This window comes from Tamandua tetradactyla, chromosome 4 (assembly GCF_023851605.1).
Source record: "Tamandua tetradactyla isolate mTamTet1 chromosome 4, mTamTet1.pri, whole genome shotgun sequence".
In the NCBI taxonomy this organism is placed as follows: Eukaryota; Metazoa; Chordata; class Mammalia; order Pilosa; family Myrmecophagidae; genus Tamandua; species Tamandua tetradactyla.
The window spans coordinates 147,249,426-147,274,463 of record NC_135330.1 but is presented as its reverse complement, the minus strand read 5'-3'; the positions used below and the strand labels follow the sequence as shown (position 1 = coordinate 147,274,463).

At 35.4% G+C, this 25,038-nt stretch overlaps 1 protein-coding gene and 1 non-coding gene across 14 annotated transcripts in view; one reads left to right on the top strand and one right to left on the bottom strand.

Moving 5' to 3' along the window:
• RBM26 (RNA binding motif protein 26) overlaps positions 1–25,038 on the top strand; it is a 96,950-nt gene that overhangs the window by 1,611 nt on the left and 70,301 nt on the right. The gene's annotated exons all lie outside the window — the stretch shown is intronic.
• TRNAA-UGC (transfer RNA alanine (anticodon UGC)) lies at positions 21,538–21,608 on the bottom strand. Its single transcript has one exon. It is a non-coding gene; the product is annotated as a tRNA-Ala (tRNA).

The following is a 25,038-nucleotide window of genomic DNA, read 5'->3' as shown; positions in this document are numbered from 1 at the left end:
ACCATATAGATTTCATATGTATATTCAGTAGCTTACTGATGGATTGGATGTGGGAAATGAGGGAAAGGGAAGTCAAGGATGATATCTAAAAGGTTAGCCTAAGCAACTGGATGGGTGGTAATACAAAAGGCTGAGAGAGAACAGAGTGAGAGGAGGATGAAAGGGTGAATAGGTTTGTTCATTATGTATGAGGGGTTTACACATCTAAGTGAAATAGTTGACCAGATGAATCTAAAACTCAAAAGGACTTGAAGATTTGGAGTTAGTCACTAGTATTTAAAGGACTATGGGATATTTCCTAGGGAGAATGTATAGATAGGGAAGAGGGCCCAGGACTGAGGTAGGAAAACTGGGAGATGGTATGTCACTGAAGAAAAAAATAAATGTATTTACAAAAGAAGGGAATGTCATCTTAATGGAATGCTATGCTGCAGAGTGCATAAAAAAGATGGAGGCAGCTAAGTGTCCCTTTGTTTGGTGGAGGTTACTGATGATCTTTGCAAAAGAGTTTCATTGGAGTAGAGGGGTGCAGATAGATGCTCTATTTCAGTGGATTGGAGAGAGAATGGGCGGTATAGTGTAGTGGTTTTATGAGAAGGAAGACTCTAAAGCCAGTATGGCAGGCCAGCTTTGCTATTAGTTGTATAATAATGGGTAAATTACTTAACTCAGTGCCTCACTTTCTTCATCTCTAAAGTGGGAGAAATAATCATATAAAGAAAATCTTGAAATACTGCTTGCTGTGTAATAAGCACCTCCTAAATATTAGGTAAATAACTTCAAAATGTTTTGATTTGAAATTGTGTTCCTCTTTTTAAGCCTTCAGTTTTAAAATTACTGATCAGCTTCACTACTTTTTTTCACTAACCTGAAAGAAAATTTATAGCTACTTAGTGTGTATGCTTGTGATTTTTCTTTAGTTTTTATAAAGGAAAGTCCAGATATCATATAGTTTATCTGATGGCTGTAGTGCAGCAGTCATTACTGTTGGAATAAATATGACACCACTAGTAGAGGAATGGTAGGAAATGGGATTGGTCTTTTTACAGTATACATTACTGTCGTAAAATTGAGCCCTTAGCCAAGTTTCTGTACCTTTAATTGCTTCTCAGGTAGGTTATTTTAGGTGATGACTTACAAAAGCTAATCCCAATTGTTTAAAACAAATGATTTCTAACCTTAGTTTTGTGAAACTTGTGTTTGTTATTTAAAGGGATGTTTTTGCTTTACATTAAAACTGTAATCCCAGAGTATCACGTGTTTGAGGAAGGAACATTTGAAGGACTAAGAGTAAGGTGTGACTCAAAAGTTGTATAGCAACTTTTTAGCTCCTGTGGGCTAGTCAAGTATCTCATGGTTTTGAACTTATCCCACATTTTGAATGTATTAATTCAGCAAACTTACTGAACACCTACCTTGCTTACTCTATGCTAATCATTGTGCTGCATATTGGGGAAAAGATAGGAAAGAAGTCATGAAATTACTGTCATCTTATTGTTTACCATTCATCAGGAAGACATGTTGAACAAATCGAGTATAGTGAATGTTGTGAAGTTCAGAATGCTGCCATATGTATGTATGGATAGGTCAGGAAAGGCTTCCTTAGCATGGTAGCATTTCATCTTAGGCTTGCATGATGAAGAACAGTTTTCTGGAACAAAAGAATGGAATGGGAAATAGTAGGAGTATTCTAGGTTTTGAAAAATTAATTGTATGAAGGCCCTAAAATTAAAGAAGAAAAGTGCTTTGGAGAATTGAAAGAAATTAAAAAGGAATAAGGGGAAGCATGGCATTGGAGAGCTCCAGAGAGGAGCCAGATCATACAGGGCTTTGTTGACCCATGTTAAGGTTTTAGATATTGAAGTATAGTGGGAAGTTGGTGAAAGGTTTCAGGGCAGGAGAGTTTTCAGATTGATTAAAAAAAATCCACCTGGTTGCAATTTCAGCATGAAATAAATTGTATTTTTTTTATTACTATGATAAGTGTTGTAGATATATATATCATCATTCTTAGTTTTCTTTTTCATAAATTATGGAAAATATAGGTGTTAAAATTATCATCTTGAAATACTTACATTTTATTCCCACAGACAATTTGTTTCATCTGACTTGCTAGTAGTAAACTAGATGTTGGTCTTTCCTCTAATATTCATTTCTTTTTGCTAATGTACAGTCCTGTTGAATTTTTTTTTTAAACAAAGTATTTCTGAAATATTTTAAGACTTTTTATGGGCTTACACATCACTAAATACAATCATTTTTTAACTGAAGGGAAACTTCAATATCTAATCAAACCCTTTAATTTTTCAGGAAATAAATTGAGAGGCAGATAAATATAATGGCTTGTCCAGATTGCATGAGTTTGGTAATAAAGACCTGATTAGTGTATCCTTCACTGTTGAAGTGCTGTAGAGGTAGTGTTGTGAAGTGGAAAGAAAACAAGCTTTGCGTCCGTACAGATCAGTATTCAAATCTTAACTCTGCCATTTATTAGTAGAATGATCTAGACAAATGAATCTCCCTTTTCTTTATTGCTATGGTAGGAAGAATTATACTCCTATCTATTGGTAGTTGAGAGGATTGAATGAACCATATTTAAGCCTTTCCCTCCTTTCTTAAACACAGGTTGATTAAAAACAGAGGTTACATTATTGCTGTTGCTTTTGTTACTATCGTCACTTCTATTACTGATATCACTACCACTTAATAGTTGTATGTGTTGTTGTAAAAGCTTTGTATATATTCTCAGAGTTCTTTGAGGTAAGCATTATCTCCATTTTGTAGGTGCTGGAACAGAGACATTGAAGCTGAAGTTAAAATATCCAAAGTCTAGGTTTTAGCTTGTGACTAAATACTGATTTAAACTTGGACTCTTTTCCCTCCAGAATCCATTTTCTTAATTTACTATTTACTTCATACAGCTTCCTAGTATGTTCTGTTCTTTTACTGTGTGCTACGTTTTGCTATTACATTTTAATATTAGCTGCTCATGTTGCAGAGGAGCAGTCTCTGTTCTAAAGCATCATGGTTATCAGTGCTTTACAAATTTATGAGAGAAACCTCTGGTGTTTTTGTAGTGCATTTCACTTCATCCACATTTGTCACTGTACCTTTCTCATGGCACTGACATTTATTTTTGTTCCTATCTTATAGGAAGAACTATTCTTTTGGATTTGCAAGATGGTTGACCTTTTTACTCCTGAAGTTTTGATCCCATTTCCCACTTTCGATTTTTCCCTTTCTCCCTCCTCTTGACCTAATGAGTCAGTTTCCCTTTTCTTAAGAAAGTAAAAGACTCAGCAAAAATGACAGCAAAAAGCAAAACAAACAAACAAAAACACTATATTCTAGTTATCGTCTTGCTGGCTTTTCCTTTCACTGGTAAATTTTGAAATAGTTAACCATTAATTTGTATTTTATTTGCCTCCAACCATTTACTTCTTAATGTCTTGTAATGTTGTTTCATCTTACTTGTAGTCAAAGTTTTTGACCTCAGTGTTATCAGCGAATGTTTAGTGTAAATCCCAAGACTTTATATGTTTTATACCCTTTGACTTACTGCATAAGACATTGTTGATACTCCTTGTTTTTTTTAACTTATTTGTCTTGAATCTCTAATACTTTAGTTCTTCTTAAATGAGTCCTATTCCCTTTTTGTTCATTCCTCTGCCTTCTAATGGTGTGTTTTGAAGTTCTGTTCCTATGTCTTTGTTTCCCCTCTCTCAGTTATTTCTACTCCTAACATCTCAACTCATTCCCGTGGGTGGATTCTATTCTAATCTATCCCAGTCATTATTTAAAAAAAAATATTTTTCTTGCAAATATCTTCATGCACCTTACAGTCCATCCAAAGTATATAATTCCTGGCTCACAATATCCTATAGTTGTGTATTCATCACCATGCTCAGTTTCGGAACATTTGCCATCACTCCCAAAAAAGAGAAAAAAAAGACAACTTATGTCCAATACCCTTTACCCCTCTCTCTCATTGACCACTAGAATTGCGATCTGCCCATCTTTTTTACCCCTTATCCTCCTCCTGCTTTATTTATTTATTTTTTTGGTCCTTATTTTTACTCATTTGTCCACAGCCTGGATAAAGGCAGTGTCAACCACATTTTCGCTTTTGTGAAAACAGGATTTTCTCAATCACATGGTCACATGGTAAAAGTTATATAGTTATACAGTAACACTCAAGAATCAAGGCTACTGGAATGCAGTTCAACAGTTTTGGATACTTCCCGCTAGCCACTTTAATACACCAAAACTATTATATATCTGTATAATGCATAAGAATAGTCTCCAAGATAACCTCTTGACACTGTTTGAAATCTCTCAGCCACTGAAACTTTATTCTGTCTCATCTCTCTTTTCCCCCTTTTGGTCAAGAAGGCTTTCTCAGAGTTAGGAGGTTCAGTCCTGTCTCATCCCCAGGAGTCATGTGCCACGTTGCCAGTGAGATTTACACCCCACATAATGTCCCACATAGGGGGCGGGGGTGGGGTGGGCAATGAATTCACCTACCAAGTTTTGTGTGTCATTCTTAAAATCTTTTTTGTGTGTGTTGTAGATCTTTTGAGAGTTTTATTGAAGACTCTTTCCTAGAATGTTGCATGTACTTGAAAATTTTTATTGAATTTCAGTAGTCTTCAACCTCTTGAGCCTGTTAGTAGACTCCAAGCAAGATCCTCTATGTATTTATTTTTCCGTATAGTATGTTTACATTTATCCACTCTTCAAAACCTTTAATTTTTATCTCCAGTTGTTAGCGTCATAGCCATCTTCATCTGTCACATGAAATTCAGACTACATTTCTGAAAATAAGTGTTCTCTGGATCCGTAAATTACCATTTCTCCAAATTATCTAGGCTTGAAATTTTATTTTTTTACTACTGCTGCCTCTACTTGCCACTTCCCATTCACTTAATCATTAAGTTCTAATTCCATTGCCTGGTAAAGAGCCTCACACTCTTTTTCTAAACCACTGCAGTTTTTTAACAAACCTCCCAATCTCCAGTTCTCTCTGCCTTTCAATTTTTCCAACATGGATTTTAAACTTTGTTGATATATTGCTTGATAAAAACCTTAAGGATTTCTCGTTAATAAAATTGTACACTTTTTAGCTTGGCTTTCAGAACTCTGATTTCATTCAGATTATCTTTCCAGTTTATTTATTCCAACTTTTTTATTCTAAATTTCAAAAGTGAACCTTGATTGTGATTCTCTGTCACTTTGCTTTTATTGTCCTTTTTTTTCCCACTTTAAGTAGTAACAAGTAACATTCATTCAGTGTTTACTGTATGCCAATCATTGTGCATTCATTGTATGTGGAATGGGTTCTGCTACCTCAATTTTAAAGATTAGGAAATTGACTCTTACAAGGGTTAAGTTAAAGTAATGAATTCCACACATAGCTTGTAAGTAATGGAGACAGAATGCAAAACATTTTTGATTCCAGAGCGTTGTACATTATGATATATACTGCCTTTCTCCATTTCCTTCGTATATGTTGAAATCAAAGATAAACGATGAGATGCCAGTTCTTCCAGAAAGCCATCTGTGATCTACCCAGCTGTAATCAGTGACCACCTCTCCACGGCTCTCCTCCCCAGCACTTGTTTGTATCATTTGTGATACACATTATTTGCACACTTACTTAGTCATTGTTACTCTTTTTTATCTTCTTTATTCGAGTCTAGGATTCTTGGAAACAGACTCCGAATTGTAGATTTAGATGTCTTGTGCATGGTATGCTCCTGAGTATTAAATGCAGTAGTTGAAATTTCTAGTTTGTGTACTCATGACCTAAACAGAGGAAAAAGGCAATCATTTGTATAAAACTATAAAATTCCATCTTACTATGCCTTAAGTTTTATTGTATTTCAGAGAAACATGGATGTGAGCAATTTGAAGATGAATCACTATTTCTTTCTTTTTTTACTTTATAGCACCATCAGATTATGTAAAACTTGAGTTTAATTCAGGTAGTTTGTTAATTTTGGTGGGGATATTGAAGAGTATTCATATTGAATACTGCTGTATGCGAGATTGCAGGCTTCCATGGAACATGAAAGAAAATTATACATGATAATCCTATTATCAGATGAATTTTACAGCTGTTAGGAGGATTAATGTTCTATAATTTTTGGCTAAAATGTTTTTTATTACCCTCTTCATCCCTTTACTTATTTTTTTTTTTTTGGTGAATGGACTGGAAATTGAACCCAGGACTCTCACATCACAGGCTAACATTCTATCACTGAACCACCTGTGCACCCTCACCCCTTTGCTTTTGATGAGTTGACCTTTATTATGCATTTACTGCCACAACCTCATTTGGTTTTTCCCTCCAAGTGCTGAATAGTTAAAATGCGATCAGCATTTTCTGTATTTTTTAGCATTTTTATCTGTAGCTTATAATACTTCTCAAATAAAATTATTTTATATGTATAAACCAAGAGACAGTATTGTTAGCGAAATGAAAAATAAGATATTCCTGTGTTTGTTGTATAAATATTGAGCTAAATGGCTTCTAGAAGTTTTATTTTCTTCTTAGTTTATACTAGAGGAAAGAGAATGAATAAGAGAAATGAACAGGTAGTGTTGGTGTAAACCCTTTCTACTTCCTACCCTTCTTACCTCTTACTACCTTATTTCTGTGGAAAATCCTTTTCAGTTTATAGTCAACTTCTGAAGAAGGTAAAAGTTTATTTTTAAATTGGGATTTTATTTTTGTGTATGTGTGTGTGAAATAATGGAAAAATTTCTGAATCTGTTACTCTATCATACTTCCACAGATACTTTATCCATATACAAGCAAATATGTATATGTATTCCCTCTCCTTTTATACACAATTGGTAGTATACTTGGAGATCATTGTATATACTACATGAAAGACTTGCCTTTTTTTAAAATACAAGGCTGCATAATGTCTTAATGTAATGGATACAGTATAATTTATTTAACCATCCCTTATTGAGAAACTGGACGAATAGTGCTGCTGTGTAAACAAGTTTATAATTAACATAAAATTAGAGTGAACAGATCTTTAGTGATCAGTTGGTTTTGACAGTTGTATACATCTCTGTAATGCCCAACACCCCCAAAATCTAGAACATTATCTAGAAAGTTTCCCTGTCCCTTTCCACACATCCCTCCCCCCTCTCCCAAAAGGCAGCCACTTTCTAAATTCTGTAACCATAGATTAATTTTGTCTGTTTAGATTATTTAAGTGGAATAATGTATTATGTACTCTTTTATGTCCCACGTTACTGCATTCGTCCATATTGTTGCTCCTTTGGTAGCTTATTTATTGCTGAATAATATTCCATTGTAAGAATACAGTTTGTTCGTTCTCTGGTTGATGGCTGTGTGGATTGAATCATGTCCCTCTTAAAGGTATGTTTAAGTCCCAACCCGAAGTCCCACAGGTGTGAACCCATTCGTAAATAGGACCTTTGAAGATCTTATTCGTTAAGTGTGCCCAAATTGAATGAAGATGGGCCTTAATCCAATATGACTGAAGTCCTTATAAGCAAAGGAAATTGGCCATAGAATAGAAGCCATGGGAGAAGCAAGAGGCGTCAGTGTGCATTGCCATGTGACGGAAAAGCCAAGGACCACGAAAGATAGCCCGCCAGCCAAAAGATACAGACCCAAAGGGAGGCAAGCCTTCTATCCTCTGAAACTGTGAACCAGTAAATTCTTGTTGTTAAGCCCACCCATTGTATGATATTTGTTTTAGTAGTTGAGAAACTAAAACAGTGGCTGTTTGGATAATTGGCGTTTATGAATATGGCTGCTATAAATACTTTAAAAAATGTTGGAATAATCTCAGATTTACAGGACGGATAAAAAATAATACAGCCGCCATACAGGGTATTCCAGCGTACCCCCAGTCACCCCAGATACCCAGATCCACAGATTTTTAATATTTTGCCACCTTTGTCATGCCATCTGTTTATCAGTCTATCATTCTATCTACCTACCTACCTATCTTTCTGAACATTTCAAAGCAGGTTGCACACATCATATTTCTTGAGCACATAATATCTCAATGTACATTTCTATGAAGAAGGATAGTCACTTACATAATCACCGTAAGTGCAGTTATCAAGTTCAAAGAATTTAATGTGTATATAAAGCTTGCATTCTATATTCCTTTTTTTTTTTCTTATATCCCAATAATGTCTTTTTGGGTTTTTTCTACCCCATTCTTACATCCTATCCTGGACCATGTATTGCATTTAATTGTCGTTATCTTGAGTTTCTCTCTTTTTTTTGTTAATTGTAGAAAGATATTTGTAATAGAAATCCTCTCATCCCATCCCCTCCCAAGTATACCATTCAGTGGGATTAATTACATTTGTAATGGTCTATTACCCTCACCACTAGCTATTTTTAGAACTTTCCCTTCACGCAGTAAGCATGCTCTTATTGGGAGTTAACTTCTCATTACCTGTTCTCTCTGCGCCTGATACATGTACTCTACTTTCTAGTCTCTGTTATTTTGTCTATTTTCTGATATTTTCTTTGTGTAGTTAGCATGGGGCTTAAATTTAACATGCTTTATCTATAACAGTCTCATTTGCTTTGTAACTTTAGTAGCAAACAAACTATTTCCCTGTGCCACTGTGCCCCTCTACCTTTTTGTAATTCTTTTCACAAATTATATGTTTATAATTTGAGTCCGAAACTATTGATTCATCATTACATTTTGTGTGTATGCCTTTTAAAGCCTGTAGGAAGTAGAAATGGAGTTATAAATAAAAAATATGATAGTAGTGGTATTTATATTTTCCCATGTGATTATCGTTATCAGAGATATTTATATTTTAAGCCTGATTTGTTAATTTAACACAGTTTTTTTTTTACATGTACAATCAGTAATTCTTAATAACATCACATAGTTGCATATTCATCATTTCTTAGTACCTTTGCATCGATTTAGAAAAAGAAATAAAAAGACAACAGAATAAGAATTCAAACATTAATAGAAAGAAAAAAAAAAACCCTATACCTCACATGCAGCTTCATTCAGTGTTTTAACATAATTGCATTACAATTGGGTAGTATTGTGCTGTCCATTTCTGAGTTTTTATATCCAGTCCCGTTGTACAGTCTGTATCCCTTCAGCTCCAATTACCCCTTCTCTCTTTTTTTTTTTTTTAATTAACGGAAAAAAAGAAATTAACCCAACATTTAGAAATCATACCATTCTACATATGCAATCAGTAATTCTTAACACCATCACATAGATGCATGATCATCAATTCTTAGTACATTTGCATCGGTTTAGAAGAACTAGCAACATAACCGAAAAAGATATAGAATGTTAATATAGCGACAAAAATAAAACTAATAATAGTAAAGTCAAAACAAAACAAAACAAAACAAAAACCAATAGCTCAGATGCAGCTTCATTCAGTGTTTTAACAAGATTACTTTACAATTAGGTATTATTGTGCTGTCCATTTTTGAGTTTTTGTATCTAGTCCTGTTGCACAGTCTGTATCCCTTCAACTCCAATTGCCCATTATCTTACCCTGTTTCTACCTCCTGCTGGACTCTGTTACCAATGACATATTCCAAATTTATTCTTGAATGTCTGTTCACATCAGTGGGACCATACAGTATTTGTCCTTTAGTTTTTGGCTAGACTCACTCAGCATAATGTTCTCTAGGTCCATCCATGTTATTACATGCTTCATAAGTTTATCCTGTCTTAAAGCTGCATAGTATTCCATCGTATGTATATACCACAGTTTGTTTAGCCACTCTTCTGTTGATGGAGATTTTGGCTGTTTCCATCTCTTTGCAATTGTAAATAACGATGCTATAAACATTGGTGTGCAAATGTCCGTTTGTGTCTTTGCCCTTAAGTCCTTTGAGTAGATTCCCAGCAGTGGTATTGCTGGGTCGTATGGCAATTCTATATTCAGCTTTTTGAGGAACCGCCAAACTGCCTTCCACAGTGGTTGCACCTTTTGACATTCCCACCAACAGTGGATAAGTGTGCCTCTTTCTCCGCATCCTCTCCAGCACTTGTCATTTTCTGTTTTGTTGATAATGGCCATTCTGGTGGGTGTGAGGTGATATCTCATTGTGGTTTTGATTTGCATTTCTCTAATGGCCAGGGACATTGAGCATCTCTTCATGTGTCTTTTGGCCATTTGTATTTCCTCTTCTGATAGGTGTCTGTTCAAGTCTTTTTCCCATTTTGTAATTGGGTTGGCTGTCTTTTTGTTGTTGAGATGAACAATCTCTTTATAAATTCTGGATACTAGACCTTTATCTGATATATCATTTCCAAATATTGTCTCCCATTGTGTAGGCTGTCTTTCTACTTTCTTGATGAAGTTCTTTGATGCACAAAAGTGTTTAATTTTGAGGAGCTCCCATTTATTTATTTCCTTCTTCAGTGTTCTTGCTTTAGGTTTAAGGTCCATAAAACCTCCTCCAGTTGTAAGATCCATAAGATATCTCCCAACATTTTCCTCTAACTGTTTTATGGTCTTAGACCTAATGTTTAGATCTTTGATCCATTTTGAGTTAACTTTTGTATAGGGTGTGAGAGATGGGTCTTCTTTCATTCTTTTGCATATGGATATCCAGTTCTCTAGGCACCATTTATTGAAGAGACTGTTCTGTCCCAGGTGAGTTGGCTTGACTGCCTTATCAGAGATCAAATGTCCATAGATGAGAGGGTCTATATCTGAGCACTCTATTCGATTCCATTGGTCGATATATCTATGTTTATGCCAATACCATGCTGTTTTGACCACTGTGGCTTCATAATATGCCTTAAAGTCCGGCATCGCAAGACCTCCAGCTTCGTTTTTTTTCCTCAAGATGTTTTTAGCAATTCGGGGCACCCTGCCCTTCCAGATAAATTTGCTTATTGGTTTTTCTATTTTTGAAAAATAAGTTGTTGTGATTTTGATTGGTATTGCATTGAATCTGTAAATCAATTTAGGTAGGATTGACATCTTAACTATATTTAGTCTTCCAATCCATGAACACGGTATGCCCTTCCATCTATTTAGGTCTTCTGTGATTTCTTTTAACAGTTTCTTGTAGTTTTCTTTATATAGGTTTTTTGTCTCTTTAGTTAAATTTATTCCTAGGTATTTTATTCTTTTAGTTGCAATTGTAACTGGGATTCGTTTCTTGATTTCCCCCTCCGCTTGTTCATTACTAGTGTATAGAAATGCTACAGATTTTTGAATGTTGATCTTGTAACCTGCTACTTTGCTGTACTCCTTTATTAGCTCTAGTAGTTTTGTTGTGGATTTTTCCGGGTTTTCGACGTATAGTATCATATCGTCTGCAAACAGTGATAGTTTTACTTCTTCCTTTCCAATTTTGATGCCTTGTATTTCTTTTTCTTGTCTAATTGCTCTGGCTAGAACCTCCAACACGATGTTGAATAATAGTGGTGATAGTGGACATCCTTGTCTTGTTCCTGATCTTAGGGGGAAAGTTTTCAATTTTTCCCCATTGAGGATGATATTAGCTGTGGGTTTTTCATATATTCCCTCTATCATTTTAAGGAAGTTCCCTTGTATTCCTATCTTTTGAAGTGTTTTCAGCAGGAAAGGATGTTGAATCTTGTCGAATGCCTTCTCTGCATCAATTGAGATGATCATGTGATTTTTCTGCTTTGATTTGTTGATATGGTGTATTACATTAATTGATTTTCTTATGTTGAACCATCCTTGCATACCTGGGATGAATCCTACTTGGTCATGATGTATAATTCTTTTAATGTGTTGTTGGATACGATTTGCTAGAATTTTATTGAGGATTTTTGCATCTATATTCATTAGAGAGATTGGTCTGTAGTTTTCTTTTTTTGTAATATCTTTGCCTGGTTTTGGTATGAGGGTGATGTTGGCTTCATAGAATGAATTAGGTAGCTTTCCCTCCGCTTCGATTTTTTTGAAGAGTTTGAGGAGAGTTGGTACTAATTCTTTCTGGAACGTTTGGTAGAATTCACATGTGAAGCCATCTGGTCCTGGACTTTTCTTTTTAGGAAGCTTTTGAATGACTAATTCAGTTTCTTTACTTGTGATTGGTTTGTTGAGGTTATCTATGTCTTCTTGAGTCAAAGTTGGTTGTTCATGTCTTTCCAGGAACCCGTCCATTTCCTCTAAATTGTTGTATTTATTAGCGTAAAGTTGTTCATAGTATCCTGTTATTACCTCCTTTATTTCTGTGAGGTCAGTAGTTATGTCTCCTCTTCCATTTCTGATCTTATTTATTTGCATCCTCTCTCTTCTTCTTTTTGTCAATCTTGATAAGGGCCCATCAATCTTATTGATTTTCTCATAGAACCAACTTTTGGTCTTATTGATTTTCTCTATTGTTTTCATGTTTTCAATTTCATTTATTTCTGCTCTGATCTTTGTTATTTCTTTCCTTTTGCTTGCTTTGGGATTAGTTTGCTGTTCTTTCTCCAGTTCTTCCAAGTGAACAGTTAATTCCTGCATTTTTGCCTTTTCTTCTTTTCTGATATAGGCATTTAGGGCAATAAATTTCCCTCTTAGCACTGCCTTTGCTGCGTCCCATAAGTTTTGATATGTTGTGTTTTCATTTTCATTTGCCTCGAGGTATTTACTAATTTCTCTTGCAATTTCTTCTTTGACCCACTCGTTGTTTAAGAGTGTGTTGTTGAGCCTCCACGTATTTGTGAATTTTCTGGCATTCCGCCTATTATTGATTTCCAGCTTCATTCCTTTATGATCCGAGAAAGTGTTGTGTATGATTTCAATCTTTTTAAATTTGTTAAGACTTGCTTTGTGACCCAGCATATGGTCTGTCTTTGAGAATGATCCATGAGCACTTGAGAAAAAGGTGTATCCTGCTGTTGTGGGATGTAATGTCCTATAAATGTCTGTTAAGTCTAGCTCATTTATAGTAATATTCAGATTCTCTATTTCTTTATTGATCCTCTGTCTAGATGTTCTGTCCATTGATGAGAGTGGGGAATTGAAGTCTCCAACTATTATGGTATTTGTGTCTATTTCCTTTTTCAGTGTTTGCAGTGTATTCCTCACGTATTTTGGGGCATTCTGGTTCGGTGCGTAAATATTTATGATTGTTATGTCTTCTTGTTTAATTGTTCCTTTTATTAGTATATAGTGTCCTTCTTTGTCTCTTTTAACTGTTTTACATTTGAAGTCTAATTTGTTGGATATTAGTATAGCCACTCCTGCTATTTTCTGGTTGTTATTTGCATGAAATATCTTTTCCCAAACTTTCACTTTCAACCTATGTTTATCTTTGAGTCTAAGATGTGTTTCCTGTAGACAGCATATAGAAGGATCCTGTTTTTTAATCCATTCTGCCAATCTATGTCTTTTGATTGGGGAATTCAGTCCATTAACATTTAGTGTTATTATTGTTTGGATAATATTTTCCTCTACCATTTTGCCTTTTGTATTATATATATCATATCTGACTTTCCTTCTTTCTACACTCTTCTCCATACCTCTCTCTTCTGTCTTTTCGGTTCTGACTCTAGTGCTCCCTTCAGTATTTCTTGCAGAGCTGGTCTCTTTGTCACAAATTCTCTCAGTGACTTTTTGTCTGAGAATGTTTTAATTTCTTCCTCATTTTTGAAGGACAATTTTGCTGGATATAGGAGTCTTGGTTGGCAGTTTTTCTCTTTTAGTAATTTAAATATATCATCCCACTGTCTTCTAGCTTCCATGGTTTCTGCTGAGAAATCTACACATAGTCTTATTGGGTTTCCCTTGTATGTGATGGATTGTTTTTCTCTTGCTGCTTTCAAGATCCTCTCTTTCTCTTTGACCTCTGACATTCTAACTAGTAAGTGTCTTGGAGAACGCCTATTTGGGTCTAATCTCTTTGGGGTGCGCTGCACTTCTTGGATCTGTAATTTTAGGTCTTTCATAAGAGTTGGGAAATTTTCAGTGAAAATTTCTTCCATTAGTTTTTCTCCTCCTTTTCCCTTCTCTTCTCCTTCTGGGACACCCACAATACGTATATTTGTGCGGTTCATATTGTCCTTGAGTTCCCTGATACCCTGTTCAAATTTTTCCATTCTTTTCCCGATAGTTTCTCTTTGTTTTTGGAATTCAGATGTTCCATCCTCCAAATCACTAATTCTATCTTCTGTCTCTTTGAATCTATCATTGTAGGTATCCATTGTTTTTTCTATCTTTTCTACTTTGTCCTTCACTTCCATAAGTTCTGTGATTTGTTTTTTCAGTTTTTCTATTTCTTCTTTTTGTTCAGCCTATGTCTTCTTCATGTCCTCCCTCAATTTATCGATTTCGTTTTTGAAGAGGTTTTCCATTTCTGTTCGTATATTCAGCATTAGTTGTCTCAGCTCCTGTATCTCATTTGAACTATTGGTTTGTTCCTTTGACTGGGCCATATTTTCAATTATTTGAGCGTGATCCGTTATCTTCTGTTGGCGTCTGCGCATTTAGACAGATTTCCCTGGGTATTGGATCAAAAAGTTAGGAAGATTTTTCTGTGAAATCTCTGGGTTCTGTTTTTCTTATCCTGCCCAGTAGGTGGCGCTCGTGGCACACGTTTGTCTGCGGGTCCCACCAGTAAAAGGTGCTGTGGGACCTTTAACTTTGGAAAACTCTCGCTGTCCGGGAGGTTCGCTAGCCGAAGCGGCTTGGAAGAGTTCTAGCCGGCCCGGGGACCGAACGCAGGGAGGGTTGCTGGCCGCCGCAGCCTGGGAAAGCGCCCGTCCGAATTTCCTAGTCGGCCCGGGCGACAAGCGTGGCGGGAGGGCGCCAGCGGCAGCGGCCCACCCGGGAGAGTGCACGTTCCCGGGGAGTCACGGTTTTGGAAGGGGCCTCCCCCGCCCGTCACCGTTCTTCCCGGCCTGGGGATTTCCAATCCAATTCTCTCAGTTGGTCCGGGGGGCCGCGCGTGTTGTGGCCACCAGCCGCCGCGGTTTCAGGGGACCACCTCTCCAATTCTCCCAGCCGGCCCGGGAAGGGGGAAGGGAGTTACTCCCGCCCGGGAAGGGGGAAGGGAGCGCCACCCGCGCGCCTCAGCGATCTCACCCAAGCGGCTTCTCTCAGCCAGCCAGCTGTTCCAGGATGGGGTACGCTGTCTTTTTTATCTCTGTTGTGGCTTTGGGCGCTGTTCTGTATCGTTTCTACTCCCCTAGTAGCTGTCCTGGAGAAGAAACTAAGATCCGCGCGTCTTACTAAGCCGCCATCTTCTCCGGAAATCTTAACACAGTTTTATTTTCAGATCTTTTTAAATTAAAAGTTAATACATGTTCATTTAAGACAAACCTTAAATAGTATAGACATACACACCAAAGTGAGTCTTTTAACCGCTTACAAGGACTCCGTATGTAAATATAAACATATAGTGTATGTAGATATGTAATTTTTTGCATAGATGACATCATATTATTCATGTTACTGAAACTAATATTTCAGTTAACAGATATTCAGGACATTCTCCCATATAAGTATTTCCTTAAATAGAGTCCTATTTTTTCCAGTGGCACCGTGGTATTCCATCATGTGACTATCTATAATTTGCTTTAATCATGCTTTTATTATGACGTGTCCATTACTTTCTAAGGGGAAAAATAGTCCTTTTTCTTAAATTATTAAAATAATCTCTGCGTATAGTTAAAATAAAATTTACCTGAAGGCTCTGAAGTGAAACAAAAGTCATCTTCACACTCTCCATCCCGTTACTTTTGGTAATAATGTGTACTCTTTATACTTTAGAAAGTTCTGGAATCCATTTTTATTGAGTTAACATACCTTAGTTTACTTAATTATGATTTAATGTGTCATTTAGGTTGTTTCTTATAGTTTGACTTTATAAATAACTCTGTATTGTTTATCTTCCTATGTGTAGTTTTTGTGTGCGTATTTTTAATTACCAGAAGTAATTATTTTCCAGAACACAGCTAATGCTGCTCTTAGAGACCTTCTTAATATTAACAAGAATATGTTTGAAAGCCACTTGGGCATTTTGTTGTAGTTCAGATAAATTTGTTTTATGAATTTATGAAATTCAGTAGTTCAGATATATTTGTTTTATGATGTTATGATCTGCATTCTGGCAAGTAGTTCCTCTTTTTTTTTTTTTCTTACTTTCACTAGCCATTTTTCAAGAAGTGGCAGGAGGAGGTGGTTGTGTGTCAGTGTAAATTTTAGTCTTTTTTTTTTTAATTCTCTATACTATAATTTTCTGCATCTTACTGTTCTCTGCTCCTTGCTGCTGTGTCTACATTTTCCAAGTATTTATTTTCCATTGCTTATTGGCAAGGTAAAAATTGATAGGTACTAAGGCTACAAGGACTGACGAATGGAAGGGGGAACTGTGGTGTCTATACAACAACGGACTACTGAGCAGCCACAAGAAGTAATGAAGTTGTAAGTCATACAACTAGGTGAATGAACCTTAAGGACAGTATGTTGAATGAAATGTAAAAAATAAAAATACAAATATCGTGCCTCACTCATGTGGACTAACTATAATATACACACTCAGAGGATTGAAATCGAGAGTGTGGGTTATTAAATTGGGGCCTATTGTAAAGGTTCCTAGACTGTAAACTCTTACAGCAGTAGCATATATTTAGGAGTTGTAACTGATATACCTAAACTCTGAGATATTGAGCTATTTGTATATAACCTGGCCATTCCCTGAAACTTTGGATATTTATATGACACCTGAGACTCAGACTTAGAGCCCTGAATCTCTGAAAGTCAGCATTACTGCATTTAGCAACTGTTAAGCTGAAAAAGTGACTAGACTTCATCTAGAGATATGAATGAAGCTGATCTGGATAGAACTAAGGTATATCACAATACTGGGTAAAGGATGATGTGGCCCATATTTTCAAATTTCAGCCTCTGTGAGATCAAAGGGAGAGATGTTTATTTGCTGCAAAATTTATGTTTTGGGTAGCGCGTTATCTAATTTAACATGTATGGTCAGTTTACTTGAACACCATAATTACATGGAATTTTGAATAGGGTGTGAGATCTTGTTGATTTGTCCTGATTAGTATGATGTCCCGATACACTGCACAGTAATTTGGGCAGAAAATAAAAAAGTATTTACAAAGTCCCCTTGGGGGACTGGGGAGAAAGGAGTAAATATTAAACTTTCTCATCTTGGGAATTCCAGATATTCTTGCAAACGGAGGGGACAACCAATTCAATAGGCTGAGCCCTCGTCTTGGGCCTTCCCTCTGAGAAGCTTATTCCTGCAAAGGAGAGGCTAAGCTTACTTATAATTATGTCTAAGAATCACCCTCGGAGAGCCTCTTTTGTTGCTCAGATGTGGCCTCTCTCTCTAAGCCAACTTGGCAGGTGAACTCACTGTCTCCCCCCCCGCCCCCCATGTGGGGCATGACTTCCAGGGGTTTAAATCTCCCTGACAATGTGGGATCTGACACCCGGGGTTGAGCTGGGACCCCGCATCATCAGAATGAGAAAGCCTTCTTGACCTAAAGGGGCAAGGGAGAAATGAGACAAAACAAAGTCTGTGGCTGAGAGATTTCAAATAGAGCAGAGAGGTTATCCTGCAGATTATTCTTATGCATTATATAGATATCCCTTTGTAGTTCATGGTGTTTTGAAATTGCTAGAGGGAAGTACCTGAAACTGTTGAACTGTGTTCCAGTAGTCTTGGTTCTTGAAGACAACTGTATAGCTATATAGTTTTATAATGTGATTGTGTGATTGTGAAAACATTGTGCCTGATGCTCCTTTTATCCAGGATATGGACAGATGAGTTTAAAAAAAAGGAAACATAAAAAAATAGTAATAGAGAGAGCTAAAGGGTAAAACTTGGGTAGATTGAAATACTGTGGGTCAGTGAGAGGGAGAGGTAAGGAGAATGGAATGTATGAGTTCTTTTTTTTTAAATTTCTATTTCTGGAGTGATACAAATGTTCTAGCAGTGATTATGGTGAAGAATGCACAACAATGTGATGATGTAAGCAATTGATTGTATAATTATAGAACTACGTATGTAGATATTTCTCAATAAAAAATTTATATGTAAAATTGTTTATAAAATCTTAAGTGGAATTCATTATTGTATATGAAATCCGTTTGAATGATTGTAACTCTTATAGAAGCATTAATATACAGTTCAACAGGTCATTTGGTGCTCCTTGCGACAAAAATTAGCAACAGCAGTTACTTTGAGCCCTATAACTGATGACCTTTTTTTCATAATTGTTATCTTAAGAAATTATCAGTGTGAGCCTTCATATATGTTTCTATTTTCTTTAATTTCTCAATTTGCCTTTTAAAAAAGTTAGATTCATGATAGTAGTCAACTATGAAAGAGGTATATCTCATTTTGAAAATGTCTTCATAAACTTTCCTGTAAACTTTTTCATGTACTTTCTCAAAATTAATTGTATTAAAGCTTTGATGCTTCTAATGGTATTAAGTAGCCAAAATTGAAAAAACAATTATTGTCTTTGATAATACATGAGGTTTGGAGGAATTATGAATATTCAGTATTATTGAAGAGTAGGAAACGCTTTTGAATTCAACTAGCTTTGTTGGCTTCATATTAAGAAGGGGTTTTGTTGCTATGCTGAACTATTTAGATATTTTTGGGTGGTAGGTCCTGGGATACTGAAGAGTAATTAAAGCAGAGGAGTAACTTCATCAAATCTCTGTTTTAGAATGATTCTTAAGGAATGTGGAGATTTGATTAAATTGGAACATTTTGGAGGCAAGAAGACTACCTAGTGATCTTTTGTTTGAATTAAGCGTGGTTTGTGAAATCCTGAGCTTGGACTTTGGCAGGTAGCGCCCCTTAGTCTAGGATGTAGGAAGAGAGAAGACAGTAATATACACTTGGAAATTTTGTACTGAATGTGTGTGAGGGCTGTCTTAAAGTTTGGTATGAGTTACAGTTCCACAATTTTTTGGTTTTTTTTTTTTCTTTTAGTTGTCCCAAGACACTGAAGACCGAAAGAAATAGCAATATAATGATTCAACTGTCATACTCATTTGTTAAATCTTACCTTCTCTGTTATACTACTGCTTCTCATTTTTTTCTTTAACATATACAAAAAAGCAATACGTTTCAAAGTACATCGTAATAATTAGTCATAGAACAGATTTCAGAGTTTGGTATGGGTTACAGTTCCTCCACAATTTTAGGTTTTTACTTCTAGCTGCTCTTAAGTTTACTGAGACTAAAATATCAGTAAAATAATTCAGCATTTATACTCATTTGTTAAACCCTACCTTCTCTGTATAACTCCACCATCACCTTAGATCTTTCTCCCACTATTTAGGGGTATTTGGGCTATGCCCATTCTAACTTTTTCATGTTGAAAGGGGCTGTAGATAATATGGGATAGGGGGATGGAACTAGTTGATGTTCTGGAGAAGCTGGCCCTTCTGCATTTCAGGACTTCAGATCCGTAAACTTTTAAGTATACCTTTACATTCAGCATAATTGGGTTTGACCTAAACTGGGAGGTGGGTTTTCTGGGTTTTGGTTGTGATGCTCCTCATCTAATATTCCCTTGTATAATGTTGGTATAATTACTTTTCAACACACTGTAATAGTTCTGGGAAAAAGGCGGGATATTTACCTAAGATCCCTGAAGGGGAAACAGACAAACATATCAATAGTTACAATTTAACAGTGGTTAGACGTATGTACAGATCATTAGGCTCACAGAGGAGAGATACATGACCAGAAATGTCAGGTTAGGGGAAAATATACAAAATTTATCTGTTCAGTAGAATTTAGGTGGTGTTAATTTAACCCTCTTAAAGTTTTGAAAGATGGGTGGGGTGGGGAGATAGTTCTTTTAGATTCTCATAGTCTGCATGTTGAATTACTTTGAAGTTCAGTTAAAGTTACTGGGAAGGGAGAAGGGAGTACAATGATGGTGAAAGCTTATTTTATTACTAAAAGGACCTCACTTTTTCAGATCTTATTCACAGGTTCAGTGGCTTTCTTTTTAAAAATGAGAAGACTGACGTTTAGAGAAATAAAATGCTTACCCAGGATTGCTCTGAAAACTCCTCTTTTTTGGGAGTCCGGTCTGATGGTTTTTAACAGTACCAGCCTGCTTCATGGAAAAGCTAATAGTTTGACTTAGGAGACAAAGTGGTTTTGAAAAAAACCAGTACTAAAACTTACCAAATTTTAACCAAGTTATGTTCTTAGGGTTATAGGCATCTTATAACTTTAAAATATTTACCATATTTCATCCATTAGTAATCCCCGAACATTTGTTATGATGTTTATCAGGTTTATAGAATGCTTTCTTATTTGTAATCTTATTCCTTATTTGGTCCTTTTATTACTAAACTGGCAGGCAGCTATTACCTCAGATTAAGAAACTAAGGCCTAGTTTTCTTAGGCTTGGAATTTTTGTGCCAAAAAATGTGTAGAACAATTCCTCTTTTTTAAAGGAAAAATTTGCAATATGATTCTGGTAACAATATTAGAAAAAGACTGAAATGAATATATGCCATATGCAGCCACATAGCAAAAGCCAGACCTTCCCCCCCACCCTTTTTTTAATATATGAAAAAACAAGTCTGAAGAGTTTGATTTGGCCAAGTTTACATAGAATGACAGAACTGTGATTTTCAGATTTCTAGTTTTAGTGCTATTTCTTTTGGGTAATTCTGCCTCTTCTTGGTTATGAGACAAAATGTTTCCTACCCCCTCTTAGTAGCTAAAGGAATGAATTACTTCAGGTTTGTTCTGTAGGTAGGTGGAATATGAGTCTGCATACAAGAAAATGAAGGGGTAGCCTTTAGGAGTCAGTGCTTTGTCAGAGAACCCAACTATGAATAATAGAAAGCATAGCTGAAACGTGGAGTTATGTTTTGAGCTGCAATATTAGCATTTTATTGCCCTTCTACTTTTCAAGAGACAGTTGTGTGATGTGATGCTACAGCCGCATTTGTGCTCATTTTGCCATTTGGACTACTGTTTGTACTCAGCAATATATAGTTTTACTTTTGCTTTGACATTTCATTTGACCTTATCTTTGTGAATATGAAGATTGTCTTTGAGTTAGACACTTAATAGGTATTTTCTAAATAACTTTTCAAAAGTGTCTGAGGACTCAGGGGTTTCCCAAAACCCTTTCATGGGATCTGTGAGATCCTTAACTTTTCAATATCTTTATCCGTATGAGGCAGTATTGTCTTCGTACATTTCAACCTAACACATATCACAACAGATTGAATGTGAAAACCTATAGGAAGACCCATCTGTCTTCTATTAAGGCAGACACTAAGGATATTTGGGAAAAAAATGTAGAATATTGATACTTTTCTCTCTGAAGTTTTATTTTGTTTTGGAAAATATTTTTTTTAGTAAAAAATAGGGTATTTATCTTAACTGTAATGGGCTTAGTATTTTTTAAACTAAATTAATATTTTAAATTTTTCCAAGTTTTAATTCTTAATATGGTAGTAAATCTTGATAGTTATAACCCTTTCAAATCAAAGCTCTTTGGAATTCTCTGTACTTTTTTTTTTCTTTATTTTCGGGGCTGGGGGCGGTGCATGGTCCAGGAATCAAACCTGGGTCTCCTGCATGCAAGGCAAGCATTCTACCACTGAACCACCTATGCACCCGGAGTTCTCTATACTTTTTAAAGTGCAAAGGGATCCTGAGACCAAAATGTTTGAGAGCCACTGTTCTCAAGATAAGGAATCACTACTATTTCTTGTGGTGATATAAGGGAATAAAGGAACTGACTTTGAATAGTTTTTAGTATTATAATTATGTATTTTGTTAAGTTTTTACAGTAGTAAGAAATGGTTTGTGTATTACTTACTGTTGGATCATATTTAGATATGCTTATTTTCCTATGGTAATTTTATTTTGTAGGATGAACTTTGTTAATAACTTAATTGTAATGTTCTGTATAGTAATTTAACTGTTGTGTCTAACCTTTGTTATAACTAATTACTATGTACATATAACCTATTTTTGCTTCCTTATTTGAATTGAATAAAACTGTGTAATAAAGCTAAGGTAATTGAATTTTTCCATGTATATAGTATGTTGGTTGCAATGAGACTTTGATTTTTGAAAGGGTAATCCTAAGTTCAGAATAATAAAATCATGACTTTTATGGAAATTAGATATTTTTCTTGAATATAAAATGAAAATTTGGTAGGAACAGATGTGGGTGTATATCCGTGTTCTAAAGTTACTAAGTTAACATATTTAAATTTAATTTTTAATTCCCACTACCACCCCCAGCTCCTCCTTTTAAAGGTTACTGAAAATGGAAACTTGGGTTAAATTCCATCAATTATTTTTCACTGAATTTTTGAAATCTCCAAGAAACTTGAACAAAACAAACTTCTTTCTGAAAAATTGTAGTTGAATATTTTAGCTTTCTTTACCTTCTTATCTCATTAGTATTTGAAAGACCTAAATTAAGTAAAAACTAACATTAATATGATTAATGTGCTAGAAGGATTAATGTCAACCTTTGTATCTATGGGTAATTTGATTCATGTTATTTAAAGTACTACTTAAGAAAATGTGTTCCTTTGGGAGACTTTATTTTTTCTACTTCTGTAACATATTTAATTGTCTATCTCTCCTCAGATAATGAATGATTACATCTCTGTGCTTTTCAAGAGCATACATGAAGCAGGAAGCCCCTCCAACTCAATTTTAAAAATCAGAATACATTCTTATTAGTTCTGTCCTTCATATACATATTCAGAGATTGATAGGGGTTATATTTTTATACCTTAAAATCACTGGTTTGGGTGACTGTATAGTAATTTGGATATTTAATTTGCCAAAGTTCATTGAAGGAGTTATTTTTCATTCCTTGTAGAAGTGAGAGATTCGAAATCCACATGTTCATGAACTCTTACTTTGCTTCATTCCACCGAACTCTCTTCTTTTCCTCATCTATGTTAGTCTCCCACCTCAGGCCCTTTCTTTTGGGGTTCCTCTGCCTGAGATGTTCTTTTTCCTGATATCTACAAGGCTTGCTTTCACTTCCTGTGTAAATTAAAATATTTAAATGTCATTTCACCAGTTCCCTTCACTGACATTTCTGTCCAACATGATAATCGTTCATTCATTAACCACCTTCCTCCCACCCTTCTCTCTGTCCTTCTCCACGCTGTACTCCACATTATTTCTCTTTATAGACTTATCTACATGACAATACATTGTATATAGGTATGCATTTGTATACTTACTGTCTATCTCTCCTATATACAACCAGTATTAATTCTGTGGAGATAGGGACTTTATTTTTTTCCTAAATTGTATCTCCAGGATCTGGGATGGTATCTGACACATAGGTGCTTATTAAATATTTTTGACAGATGAATATGATATTTGGAGAATAGTTACAAAAAACAGCATAACCAATAACTTCCAAAAACAACATAACCAGTAACTTATTTCTTTACTCACCAAACATTTATGAAGATGGAAAAAGACTGGGTCCTGACTAGTTACCTAGTTGAATTATTCATGTTATCTCTCTCTTGTTCTCTCTCTCACTCAATCCTGTGTTCCATCCTGTGTTAGGCTCACCGGCTACAAGCATGAGTAAAATTTTCTACTTTGGCATTTTGATAGGTTTTTTGCCAAAATTATTTTTTATGGCATATTTTGTGCCTTGTATAATTTTTTTTGAAGTTATACATTTGTGCACATATTTACGTATTGTTATACTTGTAATATATACAAATATATCCTGTAATTTACATATTAATATAATCCACAAATATAAATTATATCATTGATTCTTACTGAGGAATAAACCATCCCCTAAATTACTGGCTTAACCCAGCCCAGATCATTCATTTCACTCATGTCTCTGGAATTTGCACAGGGCCCAGTAGGATCTCTGCTCCACATGGTTGAACTGGGGTTGGAGGAACCATTCCAAGATGGCGTACTCACATAGCTGGCAAGTTGGCACTGGCTCTTGGCACCTCTCCACAGGGCAGCTGGGGCATCCACACGTTGCGGCTGGATTCCAGGAGCAAGTATCCCAAATAGATCGGAGTCAGAGCTGTTGGTTTCTTAGGGCCTGTGCCTGCAGATTTGCAGAGTCACCTCTGTTGTATCCTGTTAGTTGTGCTGTCAAGAGCCCAGATTCAAGGGGGTAAAGGGCAGAAACCTTCCCCGCCCCGAGGAAGGCCCCAAAGTTCCATGTTTTAAAGTTTCTTCAGCATTTACCGTAACTCAGTAAATATCATTATTTCTGTTCTTCGCTAGGAGGGAATTGTCAGCAGTCAATAGTAGATAACACAGCTCAGAATATCTTTCCCTGTCCCCCAGCTGAGAAGTCAGAGAAAAGCTGGAGGTAGGGGCAGTCAGGCAGACAGGGCCCATTAAAGAATGTTGCTGAGAAATGAATGTACTTTGACCTACACACTAACTTATTTTATTTTATTATATATTTTTTAACTTTTTTATTAATTAAAAAAAATTAACAAAACATTAAGATATCATTCCATTCTACATATACAATCAGTAATTCTTAATATCATCACATAGTTGCATAGTCATCATTTCTTAGAACATTTGCATCGATTTAGAAAAAGAAATAAAACGATAACAGAGAAAAAAAAAGATTATACATACCATACCCCTTACCCCTCACCTTCATTTACCACTAGCATTTCAAACTAAATTTATTTTAACATTTGTTCTCCTTATTATTTATTTTTTATTTATTTATTTTTTATTAATTAAAAAAAAAGATTAGCTAACACATTTAGAAATCATTCCATTCTACATATGCAATCAGTAATTCTTAATAGCATCACATAGATGTATGATCATCATTTGTTAGTACATTTGCATCGATTTAGAAAAAGAAATAGCAAGACAACAGAAAAAAATAAAATGATAATAGAGAAAAAAATAAAAATACAAAATACAAAAAATATATATAAAAAAACACACAAACAAAAAAACTATAGCTCAGATGCAGCTTCATTCAGTGTTTTAACATAATTACATTACAGTTAGGTAGTATTGTGCTGTCCATTTTTGAGTTTTTGTGT